The sequence below is a fragment of the Oryctolagus cuniculus genome, chromosome 1 (genome assembly GCF_051225735.1).
Source record: "Oryctolagus cuniculus isolate XC-2025 breed Fujian yellow rabbit chromosome 1, ASM5122573v1, whole genome shotgun sequence".
Classification (NCBI taxonomy): Eukaryota; Metazoa; Chordata; class Mammalia; order Lagomorpha; family Leporidae; genus Oryctolagus; species Oryctolagus cuniculus.
Genome location: NC_142867.1, coordinates 69,249,672 through 69,265,863, shown reverse-complemented (window position 1 = coordinate 69,265,863; position 16,192 = coordinate 69,249,672). Strand labels below are relative to the sequence as shown.

General features: G+C 48.3%; 1 long non-coding RNA gene and 1 pseudogene across 2 annotated transcripts in view; one reads left to right on the top strand and one right to left on the bottom strand.

Annotated features, from left to right (window-relative positions):
- LOC149128460 (uncharacterized) overlaps positions 1 to 16,192 on the bottom strand; it is a 53,502-nt gene that overhangs the window by 26,547 nt on the left and 10,763 nt on the right. The window contains exon 3 of one of the 2 annotated variants that reach the window (XR_016233089.1): positions 7,395 to 7,807. The exons of the other annotated variant lie outside the window; for it this stretch is intronic. This is a non-coding gene — a long non-coding RNA (uncharacterized LOC149128460). Of the gene's footprint in view, positions 1 to 7,394; positions 7,808 to 16,192 lie in introns of those variants that run through there. 2 annotated transcript variants of the gene reach the window in all.
- On the top strand, positions 8,252 to 9,943 carry LOC108178238 (interleukin enhancer-binding factor 3 pseudogene; annotated as a pseudogene).

Genomic DNA, 16,192 nt, shown 5'->3' with positions numbered 1-16,192 from the left:
TTTCTCTCTGTCTCTCTCTCTCTCACTGTCCACTCTGCCTGTCAAAAAAAAAAAAAAAAAAAAAGAAGCTATAATAAATATAAATAAGTAGTAAGAAGCCAAGGAACAGTAACCTACACATAGTTACTCGGTAAATTAGAGGCAGAACTGGGACTGGAATTAAGGCTAGACCCTGGGCCTGGTGTTGTGGCCTAGCAGATAGAGCCGTAGCCTGCAGTGCTGGCATCCCATATGGATGCCAACTCATGTCCTGGCTGCTCTACTTCCAATCCAGCTCTCTGCTAATGGTGTGGGAAAAGAAGTAAAAGATGGCCCAAATGTTTTGGTCCCTGCTACCCACATGGGAGACCCAGATGAAGCTCCTAGCTCCTGGTTTCTGCTTGGTCCAGCCCTGGCTGTTGCACCCATCTGGGGAATGAACCAACAGATGGAAGATAGATCTCTCTCTCTGTCTCTCCTTCTCTTTATGTAACTCTGACTTTCAAATAAATAAATATATCTTTAAAAAAAAAAAAAGGCTATACTCCCAGCCTCTTCTTTTTACAAAGCAAAGATCCCTGGGAACCATCAGGTCAATTAACAACAACCCATTCACGGCCGGCGCCGCGGCTCACTAGGCTAATCCTCCACCTTGCGGCGCCGGCACCCGGTCGGGGCGCCGGATTCTGTCCCGGTTGCCCCTCTTCCAGGCCAGCTCTCTGCTGTGGCCAGGGAGTGCAGTGGAGGATGGCCCAAGTGCTTGAACCCTGCACCCCATGGGAGACCAGGAGAAGTACCTGGCTCCTGCCATCGGATCGGCGCGGCGTGCCAGCCGCGGCGGCCATTGGAGGGTGAACCAACAGCAAAAAGGAAGACCTTTCTCTCTGTCTCTCTCTCACTGTCCACTCTGCCTGTCAAAAAACAAAACCCACAACAACCTATTCATTCTTTCATTTATTTTTTTCAACCAAACATTCTTATCTATCATTTATTCATTATTTCATTTATTCATTAAGTATTGTTGAGGGTCTGCTATAACTCAAGCTCTGTGCAGGGAGCTGAGGCAACTAAATGTCTGCATTCCCCCAAAATCCTACTTGGAAACCCTAACCCCCAGTGTGATAATATTAGAAAGTGGGCCTTAGGGAGGTGATTAGGCTATGAGGATGGAGCCCTCATGATGTGATTCATGCTCTTCTAAGAGTCCGGAGAGCTCTTTCACGCTCGTCCCACCATATGGAAGAGGGCTTTTGATTTTTTTTTTTTTTTTTTTTGACAGGCAGAGTGGACAGTGAGAGAGAGAGACAGAGAGAAAGGTCTTCCTTTTGCCGTTGGTTCACCCTCCAATGGCCACCGCGGCCGGCGCGCTGCGACCGGCGCACCGCGCTGATCCGATGGCAGGAGCCAGGAGCCAGGTACTTCTCCTGGTCTCCCATGGGGTGCAGGGCCCAAGCACCTGAGCCATCCTCCACTGCACTCCCTGGCCACAGCAGAGAGCTGGCCTGGAAGAGGGGCAACCGGGACAGAATTCAGCGCCCCAACCGGGACTAGAACCCGGTGTGCCGGCGCCGCAAGGTGGAGGATTAGCCTAGTGAGCCGCGGCGCCAGCCGGAAGAGGGCTTTTGAAACCAAATCCCATATAGTGCCTTTGATACAGACACCAGATATTATCAGGTCCTAGCATCCCATAGTTTCCCAGCTTCCCTCCTTTAGATTAAAGTGTTCTTGCCTTGCTTTTATGATTGCAAATCAACCTCTTTTTAAAATTAACTTACTGAATGGAGGGAGTGGTGCAGCTGGCCCTACAGCGTCCATAATCACAAAACTCAAGTACTTGGGTCACTGCCATCCACATGGAAGACCCAGAAGGCATTCAGCCTGGACCACCTCTGGCTGTTCTAGGCATTTAAAGAATAAAGCAGGAGAAGATCTCTCCCTCTCTCTTTCTCTGCCCTTAAAATAAGATGAAAATAAAAAATTTTAAAAGAGCACTTTTCTTTAAAAAAAAAAAAAAAAAAAAAAGGAGCCACGTGGCAACACAGGGGACGTGGCGTGTGCTCCTGGAGGCCACCTGGGCGAATCCTGTGCCTTACATCCCCAGCCCCATACAGGGCTGCGCTGTCCCCTTGGAAGATGCAGAGCAGTCAGACAGCAGTCGGGCCAAAACCAGACTTCTCCTTGGTGAGATCCCACCCCCGCCAGCCAGGTCCTCGCCAGAGGACACGGGACCTGCCCATACCGTGAGTGACACCTGCAAGGACACCGCCTCTGGCCAGCAGCATGAGCACAGCTAGGGAGAACACTGAGGCTCAGAGGTGACCCTGCAGCCACTTGCCTGACACCCTCGTGACACTGCTGTGGCTTTTGTTAGCTGAAGCTTTGGAAATAAATCCTCTTTCTGCACTGGGGGAAAAAAGGCAGCCAAGAGCACTGCAGACTAACTAGTGACCTACATACCTCTCAACTCCAACTTCAATCCATAAGAACCTTTACCCCAACCCCTCAGGGAACTGGAGAATTAAGCAATAGCTGCCCAACTCCTTGCTCTGTGCTTTGCAGTAATAACATACCTTCTTCCACCACCCTTTTGTCAGTGATTGGCTTGCTGCACATCAGATAACTCGACTCAGGTTTTGAGATTGTCTGTTATTTATAAGCCTATCAATCTATGGTACTTTGTTATAGCAGCCCTAAGACATGCTCATAAATAGATATTGCACTAAAAGGATGGGAAAAATTATCCTAACTGCTGTCTACAGAATTCCTTTTTGGAAAGGAATTGCTTTTGTTTGGAACAACACTTTGATAAACTCTTGGGTAGGAGGAGAGGCCAAGAGCAGAAAGTGCCTTGGAACTACTCTACACGAGACAAGAGGTTAGTTGCTTCAGAGTGAAGGAGATTAGAGAATTGTGAGGACTGGTTCTGCATGAGGCAAGGGCAATGTGGGGATACCATTTAGCCAAGTAGCCAGAGAAACAAGGCAGGCCAGGCTGACTCTTAAGAGATTTTAAAGGATTTGCATGTGACCTCAGCTCTTTAGTAAGGTCTTCTAAACTTTTTTTTTTTTTTTTTTTTTTTGGACAGGCAGAGAGTTAGACAGTGAGAGAGAGAGAGACAGAGAGAAATGTCTTCCTTCCGTTGGTTCACCCCCGAAACGGCCACTACGGCTGGCGCACTGCGCCAATCCGAAGCCAGGAGCCAGGTACTTCCTCCTGGTCTTCCATGCGGGTGCAGGGCCCAAGGACTTGGGCCATCCTCCACTGCCTTCCTGGGCCACAGCAGAGAGCTGGCCTGGAAGAGGGGCAACCAGGACAGAATCCGGCACCCCGACCGGGACTAGAACCGGGGGTGCTGGCGCTGCAGGCAGAGGATTAGCCTAGTGAGCTGTGGTGCTGGCCAAGTCTTCTAAACTGTTAAGTACCAAGTACAGGGTAGATTTGTTCTGGAGAGCAGTGAAGAGGCTGAATCTCTTATTCAGACTGTGAGGTAAGAACGTAGAAGCTTGGGAGAAAAGAGATGATGTGCAAAGGTAAGCCTCCAAGAATCTGCAGAAATACAAGAAAAGGCTTTGAATTCTGCAAGCTATAAAATTAGGAATAAAGTCAGTTTTACCTAGAGCTGAAGAATCATGGAGGCCCTCACTGTCACCGGAATTACAATTATAACAGCTATTGGTAAACCAATAAATGAAACCTTGGGTGGGCCCTTTGCTGCAGTAGTTAAGCTGCTTAAGATGCCCGTATTCCATATCAGAGTGTCTGGGTGTGTCCCAGCTATACTCTTGATTCCAGCTTCTTGCTGATGTGCACCCTCAAGTACTTGGGTCCCTGTCACCCGATTGGGAGACCAAGATTGAGTTCCAGTCTCAGCATCAGCCTAGCCCAGCTCCAGCTGTTGTAGGCATTTGGGGAATAAACCAGCAGATGGAAGATCGATTCTCTCTCTCTCTCATTGCTTTTCTTTTTCTATTTGTTTTGTCTTTGTTTGAAAATCAGAGTGACAGAGAAGGAGAGAGAGAGAGAGAGAGATCTTCCATCCACTGGTTCACCCCCTCACATGGCCATAATAGCCAGGTCCAGATCAGGCCGAAGCCAAGAACTCCGTCCTGGTCTGCCACGTTGATGGCAGTGGTTCAAGTACTTGGACATCTTTTGCTGCCTTCCCAAGTGCCTGAGCAGGAAGCTGGATCAGAAACAGAATAGCGGGGTCTCAAACTCGCACTCTGTTATGGGATGTCAGTATCACAAAGAGGTAATTTAATCCACTGCACCACAATGCTGACACCCATCTATACCTTTCTAATAAATAAATACAAAGAAATAAAAACTAAAAACAGAATATGCACAAAATACAAAGCTTCAAAAAATGCCAGAAACCTCCAGAAAGTGCTTTGGGAAAAGTTCATAGATCATTTGATCTGTCTCCTGAAAGATTTGTGTGAGTTCTTCACAAGATAAAAGAAATGGCATTCTGGGGCCAGTGCTGTGGTGCAGTGGGTTAATGCCTTGGCTTGAAGCGCCAGCATCCCATATAGGCGCTGGTTCCAGTCCCAGCTGCTCCACTTCCAATCCAGCTCTCTGCTATGCCCTGGGAAAGTAGCAGAAGATGGCCCAGGTCCTTGGGCTCCTGCACCCACGTGGGAGACCCAGAGGAAGCTCCTGGCTCCTGGCTTCAGATCAGCACAGCCCCAGCCGTTGCAGCCAATTGGGGAGTGAACCAGCGGATGGAAGACCTCTCTCCCTCTCTCTCTCTCTCTCTCTCTCTCTCTGCCTCTCCTTTCTCTGCGTAACTCTGCCTTTCAAATAAAAAAATAAATCTTTAAAAAAAAAGAAATGGCATTCTGGAACTAGGGAATGGCCTATGAAGACATAAACATGAAAAAAAAAAAAACAGCAAAGAAGCACTGTGGTACAGCTGGTTGGGTCACTTCTTGCAATGTTGACATCCCATATCAGAGTACCAGCTGCTTCGCTTCAGATCTAGCTCCCTGCTAATATATCTGGGAAGGCAGTTGAGGATGGGTGCCCCTATATCCACATGGGAGACCCAGATGGAGTCCCAGGGCCCTGACTTCAGCCTGGCCCAGACCTGGCCATTATGACCTTTTAGGGAATGAACCAGCAGAGGAAAGTTGTCTCTCTCTTTCCCTACCTCCTCCTGTCACTCTGCCTTTCAAATAAAATAAATCTTAAAAAGAAAGCCAGTGTTGGGGCCGGCACTGTGGCATAGCAGGTAAAGCTGCCACCTACAGTGCCAGCATCCCATATGAACACCGGTTCAAGTCCCAGCTGCTCCACTTCAGATCTAGCTCTCTGCTATGGTCTGGAAAAGCAGTAGAAGATGGCCCAAGTCCCTGGGCCCCTGCACCCATGTGGGAGACCTGGAAGATGCTCCTGGCTCCTGGCTTCAGATCAGCACAGCTCTGGCCATTGCGGCCAATTGGGGAGTGAACCAGTGGGTGGAAGACCTCTCTCTCTCTCTCTTTCTCTATCTCTGCCTCTCCTTCTCTCTCTGTGTAACTCTAACTTTCAAATAAATAAATCATTAAAAAAAAAAAAAAACATAGCCAGTGTGTTCAAAGCAGATAATATGGAGGCATTAGGAGGAAGACCCAACTGCAGAAGCTCACTATGGTAGTGATGCAGCAGCAGACCTAGAGTTTGATTATTCCCTCTGGGTACCTCTTTATACTTACATCTCTCCAATTGCGTAACTGTCACATCCTATCCAATATTCATTCTGTGACATTATTCTCTGAGCTCAAGAATGACCAGAACTATGTAGGTGAAAAGAAAATGTAATATTGGTCCTAAATTCAAGTCCTACCTCTCCAACTTATTGAGTGTCCTTGAGCAAATCATTTAACCTCACTGAATTGCAGTTTTCTCATTTTCAAAGTAGGGATAATCAAAGCACCCACCTCAAAGGATGGTTGTGAAGATAAAATTAACAGAAGTGCTCAGCATGGTGCCAGTATGCGTTGGTTGGCAAGTAAAACAATTCTGTCCTTTTTTCATTCTCAAAACCCTATGGCCTAACACAGGGCCTGCTTATCTTGACAGCTCTGTTAGGAAAACACAGAAGGACCAAAAAAAAAAAAAAAAAAAAAACAGGCCTGAAGCACTGGCATTCCATATGGGTGCCAGTTCTAGTCTTGGCTGCTCCTCTTCTGATCCAGCTCTCTGCTATGGCCTGGGAAAGCAGTGGAGGATGGCCCAAGTGCTTGGGCCCCTGCACCGAGTGGGAGACCCGGAGGAGGCTCCTGGCCCCTGGCTTCATATGGGCGCAAATCTGGACAATGCAGCCAACACGGGAGCTAACCAGTGGATGGAAGACCTCTCTCTCTCTGCCTCTTTTTCTCTCTCTGTATAACTCTGACTTTGAAATAAATAAACTAATTTTAAAAAAGCAAATATGTCAAGAAATTCTCTGCTATTCTTCCCTTCAAGAATTGCTATCTAGATATGTCTCTGCATCTCCCCTGTGAGCATTGGCTTGCCCACTCAAACTCAGCCATGGCTCCTCCTCCTCCTCTTCTCACTGTTGCAGTTGGGCTTAGCAAGCTGGCACATGTCACATGACTTTTGAGGAGAGACCCCAGGGGGCTGTGGCAGGAAGTGGCTTCATAGGCTGCAGTTGGGGAAAGGGATGCCAATAGTATAGTTAAAGTATTCATAACACCAAGAAAATCTGTTACAATTTGAAAAGTAAAAGTCTGATTTCCAGACACTATAGAAAAAGAAGTGAAAATGCACTGAATGCAAATTTTTGTGAATGATGATCAGCATATGATGACAAAGCATTTTTAGTTTAGCTGGCACAAGAGGAGCTGGAGGCCATTCAGAACATGGAGTCCAACATCGAGTAGACCCTCAAAGCCATGTCCAACTGGATTTATAAATTTATAAATTTATAAACTGGAGACAGTGGCAGCCAGGCCAGGGCTGACAATGTGGACATGCCACAAAGAAGGGGTTGGGGAACAAAGGCATAGCACATAACCAGGGAGCGTCACAGGTTGGCCTCGTGGCAGAGGGCCTTCAGCTCAAGGTGAACTTGTACCTGGAGCTAGTGCTGCTTTGTAAGGAGAAGCCCACACCTGCCCTCCTGGACAAGCTGGCTGACAACCTGGCCATCTAGCTCACTGCCATAACTATGAGACACTCCAACATGTCCATAACACTGCAATTGAGGTAAAACACACACACACACACACACATATACAAACACACACGAGCTTCCATTGTCCCTGACTATCCACCTGACCTCCCCCATTGTCAGAAAACAGTTGGAGGAAGCATTAGCTGGAGAAACACTCAGTCAATGATCCCCCAGATGTGCTAGATGGGCAGAAAATGCCTTGCTATCTTGGTGTCCCTCTCACATACCAAGTGATTTCAGACCAGAGCCAATAGGCTGAAATCCTGTTTCATTGCCATTTGGGTCCTGAGGGACCTGTGCACCTGCATGCCCACATGGGGTCCCCTCAGAAGATGGCCTCCAGAGCCGGTGCCATGGCTCAATAGGCCAATCCTCCCCCTGCAGCGCTGGCACACCGGGTTCTACTCCCGGTCGGGCGCCGGATTCTGTCCTGGTTGCTCTTCTTCCAGTCCAGCTCTCTGCTGTGGCCAGGGAGTGCAGTGGAGGATGGCCCAGGTCCTTGGGCCCTGCACCCTATGGGAGACCAGGAGAAGCACCTGGCTCCTGCCTTCGGATCAGCGCGGTGTGCCAGCCGTAGAGTGCCGGCCGTGGCGGCCGTTGGAGGGTGAACCAACGGCAAAGGAAGACCTTTCTCTGTGTCTCTCTCTCTTTCACTGTCCACTCTGCCTGTCAAAAAAAAAAAAAAATTAGAAAAAGAAGATGGCCTCCAGAGCTCCAGTGTGAGAAGTCCATCAGCCAACAGACCCACAGGTGCCAGTGATAATGATTTGCTTATTAATATTTCCCACATTAATAAGCCTTGTGGGTTCTTGCCATGAAGTCAGAGAGAATCCTGAATACTGGCTCAGGTAGATCAGATGACATGGTAAGTTTTTCCAGCTTTTTATTCAGTGAGAGAAATGCATAGAAGAGTGAGGGCTCTATCTAAGAAAGGGAAGTCTAGATCCACACCGAGTGGAGAGTAGGCCAAAAGCCACATGCAGCAAGCATTTTGTTTTGCACAGCTACTAGCAGCTTATCACAGGCAGTGCAGCAAAGGCAGAGAGCGCAGGCTGCCCGAAGGCCACATGCCCCAAAGGCAAGGGGCAACAAGGACAACAAAGGTCCATAATGGTGAAAAAAGTGAGGAAGAAGAAAAAGGGCCAGGCCCACTGTGTTTCAGGCCTTTTTCCCACTTCCAAAGGGGAGTGGTTATATAGCCTGATTGGCAGGTGGGTGTATGTTGCCCCCCCTCTTCGTGGAGGAACGACACAGGACCCTGCGCTGTTCTTTTGTCTGCTCAGCCCTCCCCGGGTTTGCTGCTGGTTCTTCCCGGGTTGGCTACCGACACTTCCACCTCCGTGGAAGGGCGGTTCCCCCTGCCACTTTCCCCACTTCCGTGGGGGAGCAGCACACCGCCGGCCAGCTCTCTCGGGGGCTGCTCGGGTGTTCCTTCAGATAGATGTTCCTGGTGCATGTTGTCTCTCTCCTCCTTTATAGTCCTCTTCCACCAATCCCAACTCTGCTACCCACACGCCGAGTACGCTGCTCTCCTCCAATCAGGAGCAGGTCCTACAGTTTATTGGTTGAACTGGAGGCAGCTGTGTAGAAGCTGTTTCCTCCTCTCCCAGCGCCATATTGTGGGAGAGCAGATGCATAGAATAAGTCTTAATTCCAGTAACTTAGTCTAGTCCGAGTTGCTCCCCACAGGTGTACAGGTGTGGTCAGGTAGAGGCATGAGATCACACAGGGGTGTGGTGAAGGCGTGGTCTTCCAGCTCACAAACCTAATTGAATTTTATCCTATCTGCCTGCCTACATCACTGGCAAGGCCTTGTGGAGGGTGCTGGAATACCTGGTATTGGGCATTGTGATGCCAGATGGTTCTGGCATTTTATGACCCTTGTGAAAAAGGAGCCATTGATGCTACTGGGCATCTAGATGGAGAACAATAGGAAAATAAAACACAGAGTGCTCAGCAAACACTGCATCTTGCTGCATTTGGCCAGTTTCATGAAGTGTTGAGTATGGACTCCCTTCCTTCCAAGATGCTCAAGAATCCAAAGAATGAAAACAGTTCAAATCCACCTCCAGCACCACCCACGCCATTACACCCATGAAACGTGGAATGCAGGAGGACAGGGAGAAATCACCCAGCAAAAAGAAGAAGATTCAGCAAATGAAAGAGAAGTCCGAGTCTCTCCAGGTCATGAATGTCCTGATGAGGTTGAACCAGCTGTAACCGGGGCTGCAGTACAAACTAGTTCCCCAGGTGGTCTTGTTCCTGTGCCCATCTTCATCAGTTCTGTGGAGGTTGATGGCAATTCATTTGAGGCCACAGAGCCATCCAAAATGATGGCCAAACAGCACATGGCTGTTGAAGGTGCTGCATGACATGGGCTTGCCCTACACCCTGAAGGCAGGGACTCAAGCCAAGGGGAGGATTAGGCTGAGGAGACAGCTCAAGAAGCCTTAAGTGGTGGTTCCACCTCCTGTGGTAGAAACCTCTCCACTCCAGCACTGCCTCCCTCACAGATGCTATTGCTGAACAGGGGCCAATCATAAATAAGCATCACAAGACCCCAAGAGCCCAGCTTAACAAGAATAGGCATCCCCCCTCAAGTAAGGGCTCATCTCTGTGACTGTGGGCAGCCAGGAGAAGGGCTATGTCATGGAGGTTGAGATAGATGGACAGAAGTTTCAAGGTGCTATTTTTTTGTTTTTTAGGATTTATTTATTTGAAAGCCAGAGTTACAGAGAGAGAAAGAGAGAGAGAGACAGAGAGAGAGAAATCATCCATCCACTGGTTCACTCTCCCAAATAGCCACATGGTCAGGGTTGAGCCAGGCCCAAGGCAGGAGCCAGGAGCTTCATTCAGGTCTCCCATGTGGGTGTACAGACCCAAGCACTTGGGCTGTCCTCCGCTGCTTTCCCAGGCACATTAATATAGAGCTGGATCAGAAGTAGAACAGCCAGGACTCAAACCAGTGCCCACATGGGATGCCGGCACTTAAGATGGCAGTTTAACTCACTGAGCCACGTCTGCCCCAAGGTGCTGGTTTAAACAAAAAGGCAGCAAAAGCATATGCTGGCTGGCACCGCGGCTCACTAGGCTAATCCTCTGCCTTGCGGCGCTGGCACACCGGGTTCTAGTCCCGGTCGGGGCGCCGGATTCTGTCCCTGTTGCCCCTCTTCCAGGCCAGCTCTCTGCTGTAGCCAGGGAGTGCAGTGGAGGATGGCCCAAGTGCTTGGGCCCTGCACCCCATGGGAGGCCAGGATAAGTACCTGGCTCCTGCCATTGGATCAGCGCGGTGCGCTGGCCGCAGTGTGCGGGCCGTGGCGGCCATTGGAGGGTGAACCAACGGTAAAGGAAGACCTTTTTCTCTGACTGTCTCTCTCACTGTCCACTCTGCCTGTCCAAAAAAAAAAAAAAAAAAAGCATATTCTGCTCTTACTGCACTAGAAAAGCTTTTCCCTGACTCTCCTCTTGCCCTGGAAGCCAACAAAAAGAAGAGAGCCCCAGTACCGGTCAGTGGCAGGCTGAAATTTGCTGCCAAACCACATAATCCTGGCTTTGGCATGGGAAGCCCCATGCACAGTGAGATGCCCCTGTCCCCACATCTTTGAGGATAGGGCAGAGGAGGAAACATCTGTGGGCAGGGCATACAGAGGATTTGGTGGCATCAACCACAGAGGCGACATGGATGCCGGCACTGGATATGTAAGCTACGGGTATGGAGGCAACTCAGTGACAGCTGGCTACAGTGGCTTTTTTCACAGGTTGCTAACACTTATCATGATTTGGGTCTTCCTAGGGTGTCTAAAAGCATTGTACACAAAATTAACTTTTTACACCAATTTCCTCCAACTCCAAAACTCAGTATCCTTGCCATGTCTCTGTGCTTTGTTGGGTTTCTCAACCATTGCTTTCCACAGTGGCTTGTCTGAAACTCTTAGTCTGCAGAACTTTAAGACAATGGCAATTTTATTGTGATTTGCCTTTCAACTTGGTCATATTGAAATTCACGGTAAGTGGAAAACAATTTTCTCAAAGAATGTATTTTTTTGTGAAGAATTGCACAGAATTTTAGAGCCAGAGGCTGGTTTTATGGTGTGGATAAAGCCAGTGCCTGTAACACCAGCATCCTATATGGGCACCAGTTCTAGTCCTGGCTGCTCTACTTCCTATTCAGCTGCCTGGGAAGGCAGCAGAGGATAGCCAGAGTGCTTGGGCCCCTGCATCCACATGGGAGACCTGAAAGAAGTTCCTGGCTCCTGCCTTCTGACCAGCCCAGCTCCAGCCATTGCAGCCATTTGCAGAGTGAGCCAGCAAATGAAACATATCTCTCTCCTCTCTCTTTCTCTCTCTCTCTCTCTCCCTCCCTCCCTCCCTCTCCCCTATCTCTCTGTAACTCTGCTTTCAAATAAATAGATCTTTAAAAAAAAGAATTATAGAGCCAATGTTGTCCAGCATTAAGGCAAAAGCCCATCTTTGCTTTTTATGGAAAGAATTATTTTATTTAAAGAAATGACATTTAATCTACTTTTGTCTTAATTTACAGCAGGTTTTGTAAAAATTTTTAAACTTTGAACAAATCCTCAAATCTGGTTGATGCTTTTGACAGTGATACAAGCAATTTCATCACATCTGAGTCCACAGCAACTGGCATTTCTTATTTTGTTTTGATGAGATGTAAAAATTTTTTTAAGATTTATTTTATTTATTTGAAAGAGTTACAAGGAGAGGTAGAGCCAGAGAGAGAAAGAGGGGTCTTCCATCTGCTGGTTCACTCCCCAAATGGCCACAATGGCCAGAGCTGAGCTAATCCAAAGCCAGGAGCCAGGAGCTTCCTCCGGGTCTCCCACATGGGTGCAGAGGCCCAAGGACTTGGGGTCATCTTCTGCTTTCCCAGGCCATAGCAGAGAGCTGGATCAGAAGTGCAGCAGCGAGGACTCAAACCAGCGCCCATATGGGATGCCGGCACTGCAGGCCAGGGCTTTAACCCGCTGTGCCACAGTGCCAGCCCTGAGCATATAAAGTGTTGAGCGTACACAGGGAATTAATTGTATATTGCACTAGCTTCTCCCACCTTTGGTAAATGTTCTAGTGGGTTCTTGTTCGGGGATGCAATATTCATGGCTGGTCAGCTAGAGGGTGAACTCTCAAAGGTATTACATCTGTGTTCCCATTATGAGTGCAAGAAACAGACTCCAAAAAGTAGATAACATCTGATTTTGCAAGTCCTAATCACAGCTGGAAATGTATGGAATTCCTGATTTCTCTCTCACTCTTTAAATGAGGCTCTAAAAATGCTTAAACAGAGAGCTTGCTAAGTTCCTTGAGTGTCCCTCTATTGAAGAGCCAGCTTCAGCAGGACCTGTGCTGCTGAGTGTGCAGTTGCCACTGACTCCAGAAGCCCAGAGGCTGCTGGCACAAGTTCTCTGGGTGTCTACGGAGCCCACATTTTCTGGTGGGAAACCTCCTTGGAAACTATGACTGTGGCTGTGGTCAGCACATCCTTGTGGGACAAATCCTGCCTCTGTGCTAGACTTACAAGATGTAGCATTTATTCAGGCAAAACTCAGCCAAAACAGTTACTACATGATTTGTTCCCAGAGGTTTGAAACATTCAGTGAAACTTTATAAAACTTTTGATTGAATAGTATATTATTTTTAGAAATTTATTAATAATGTCTTTGTATACCAGGAAATAGTTATCCTGAATGATGTTTGAAACTTCCCCTCCCTTTATTTTTTTTTTAAATCTATATATGTTAAAGTAACCAAATTTTAAAAAAAAAAAAAGGGGCAAACTAATTGTCCTCCCTTTGATTATGCCAGGATTCAGCAAGTAGCTTTTATTTATTTACTTATTTATTTATTTATTTTTGACAGGCAGAGTAGATAGTGAGAGAGAGAGAGACAGAGAGAAAGGTCTTCCTTTGCCGTTGGTTCACCCTCCAATGGCTGCCGCGGCCGGCGCACTGCGCTGATCTGATGGCAGGAGCCAGGTACTTCTCCTGGTCTCCCACGGGGTGCAGGGCCCAAGCACTTGGGCCATCCTCCACTGCACTCCCTGGCCACAGCAGAGAGCTGGCCTCGAAGAGGGGCAACCAGGACAGAATCCGGCGCCCTGACCGGGACTAGAACCTGGTGTGCCAGCGCCGCTAGGCGGAGGATTAGCCTGTTGAGCCACAGCGCCGGCCAGCAAGTAGCTTTTAATAAATAAAGCAGAAGTGACATATGTACTTTCAGACATCAAGTCATAAAAGGCATTGCAACTGACTTCTTGCTCATTCTTTGCTTGATTTGGCAGTGGCCAGTTGCCATACCCCAAGGACACTCAAGCAGTCCGAGGAAAAGCCTTGTGATGAAGAACTGAGGCCTTCTGCCAGCCGTGGAAGTGCACACTCCAGTTCAATCAAACCTTCAGTTGATTACAGCCCCTGAGGTCATTCCAGCTGCATCCCCATGACAGACCCTCAGCCAGATCATATCCAGCTAAGGCACTGAATTCCTGACCATGCGCATTACTGTACCGATTCCTGTGGATGCCATGTAACATTAGAATATCCAACCAAATGTATGCATGCAACCATATAAGGAAGACAAAGAGACTAAAACCATATATAAGGAAAAACCTTTCTTTGTTCAGGGCTCAGGTTGTTGGGAAAGAAATTCTACCTGGGCCTTATGCTGGCCTAGTAAGACTGCTTCCTGCTAAAAGTCCTTGGTGTCTGTCTCAGTACACAAATCCTGCTACATTTTTCTAGGGGCTTGTCCGAGATTGGATGGTGGGTTTTCTATCTCCTTTGCCTCCAGAGATATGGGGCCCCTGGCATTGGTGGTAGAGCGAACTTCCTTGGCACCAGCAGACCACTTGTTCTGAGGGGGGTGGCTTTCTTCTGGTGTGCTGGGACTCCAACCCTGGAAGCACAATGGAACCCATTGGGCATAGGAAGTAGTCTTAGGAGCACCGCCCAACGGAACTGTTCAATTGGTTTAGAGGACCTGCCATGAATGGCAAAAGCGGAGCCTAATCAACTCCCAGAGTCACCTTAGTAATCTCGTAAGACATTGGAGCAATCTTAAGGAAAAAAAAAAAAGGGAGGAGGGCCAGCGCTGTGGCAGCCCATATGGGTGCCAGTTCAATACCCGGCTGCTCCACTTCCGATCCAGCTCTCTACTGTGGCCTGGGAAAGCAGAAGATGGCCCAAGTCCTTGGGCCCCTGCACCTGCATGGGAGACTGAGAAGAAGCTCCTGGCTCCTGGCTTTGGATCAGTGAAGCTCCAGCCGACTGGGGAGTGGACCATCGGATGGAAGACCTCTCTCTCTCTCCTCTCTCTTTCTCTCTGTGTAACTCTGACTTTCAAATAAATAAATAAACTTAAAAAAAAAAAAAAAGAAAGAAAGAAAGAAACTGGAGCAGAACACCCAGATGAAACCACAACCCTAAGGCCGAAGGGAGCTTGGAGGCTCAAACCATGGTTCCATGGTCTCCACTAGGACAGATGAAGTGGGTATGCCTCTCATCCATTTATACCCACCCCTTCCCTCTTCCCCTGTCTGTGAGTATCATTTTTTTTTAGAGGAGGGAAGTGAGTGGCAAACAGAGCACATGTGCTCCTTTAGAAGGTATGGTGGGAGCCGGGACTGTGGTGTAGTAGGTAAAGCTGCCGCCTGCAGTGCCGGCATCCCATATGGGCGCTAGTTCGAGTCCTGGCTGCTCCACTTTCTATCCAGCTCTCTGCTATGGCCTGGGAAAGCAGTAGAAGATGGCCCAAGTCCTTGGGTCTCTGCACCCATGTGGGAGATCTGGAAGAAGCTCCAGGCTCCTGGCTTTAGATCGGCACAGCTCTGGTCATTGCAGCCAACTGGGGAGCAAACCAGCAGATGGAAGACCTCGCTCTCTCTCTCTCTCGCTCTTTCTCTCTTTCTGTAACTCTGCCTTTAAAATAAATAAATAAATCTTTTTGTTCAAAAAAAGAATGTATGGTTAAAATTTTAAAAACACATATTCAGGATACTATGGTTTTAAGTTGACTCCAAAAAACTTCAAACCTTCTGGGAAGTAGACTGGCCCTCCTTCGGGTTGGATGGCCATCTGAGGGCTCTCTAGACAAGCTGGTAGTCAGCAGAGTATACCAGGTCATTGTTGAAAAGCCATGTCACCCGGACCAGTTCCCATATATTGATTGCTGGCAGGACTTAGTTCTCTCTCGGCCACCTTGGCTAAAGACTTGTCTAGAAAAAACTGTAAAATCACGATGGCCCGAATGATGGCCCCTTGCGAATGCCAGCCAGAAACTAAGAAGCCCACTGTATTGGAGGAGCCAGAAGAAGTTCCCCTGCCTTATTTGCCACTGTACCCTTTGTTACCACCTGCACCCCCTGCACTTGTGCCAGAGGCCACCTACTTCCCCGAAGCTGGAACATCACCAGAGGTTGCTCACTCTAGTGAAGCTGCCCCTCCCAGGAGGCCACTAGAGACACCTCAGACTGTAGCCATCCTGGAGCCACCGGTCTTAACCCCATACAATCCAACAGAAAGGTGCCAAGAGGAACTGGCTGCCAGCCCTCCTCTTATTAAATGCCAAAGCACCCCAAAGATGCCATTAAGAAAGACCCAGGAGCTATTTATTATGATAACAATGTCCAGGTGCAAGGGAGACAGTGCACCTTCATGTATCAGCCTTTTACAACCACTAACCTCCTAAACTGGAAACACCACACCCCCTCATTCACTAAGAAGCCTCAGGCTGTGATGGATCTGAGGCAGTCCATCATTCAAACTCACAGACTCACTTGGACAGACTGTCGCCAGCTTCTCCTGATCTTGTTCAATACTGAAGAATGTTGCTCTGTTACCGGGCTGCAATAAAATGGTTAGAGGAAAATGCCCCAGAGGAAGTCATGAATGCTCAGGCTTATGCCCAAGAACAGTTCCCTGAAAAGGACCCCCACTGGGACCCTAATGAAGACCAGGGACTCCAGTAGTTTCAGTGTTATCAAGAAGCTCTCATAGGGCTATGAAAACAAGAGGAAAAAAAGACTACAACATGAGCAAAGTC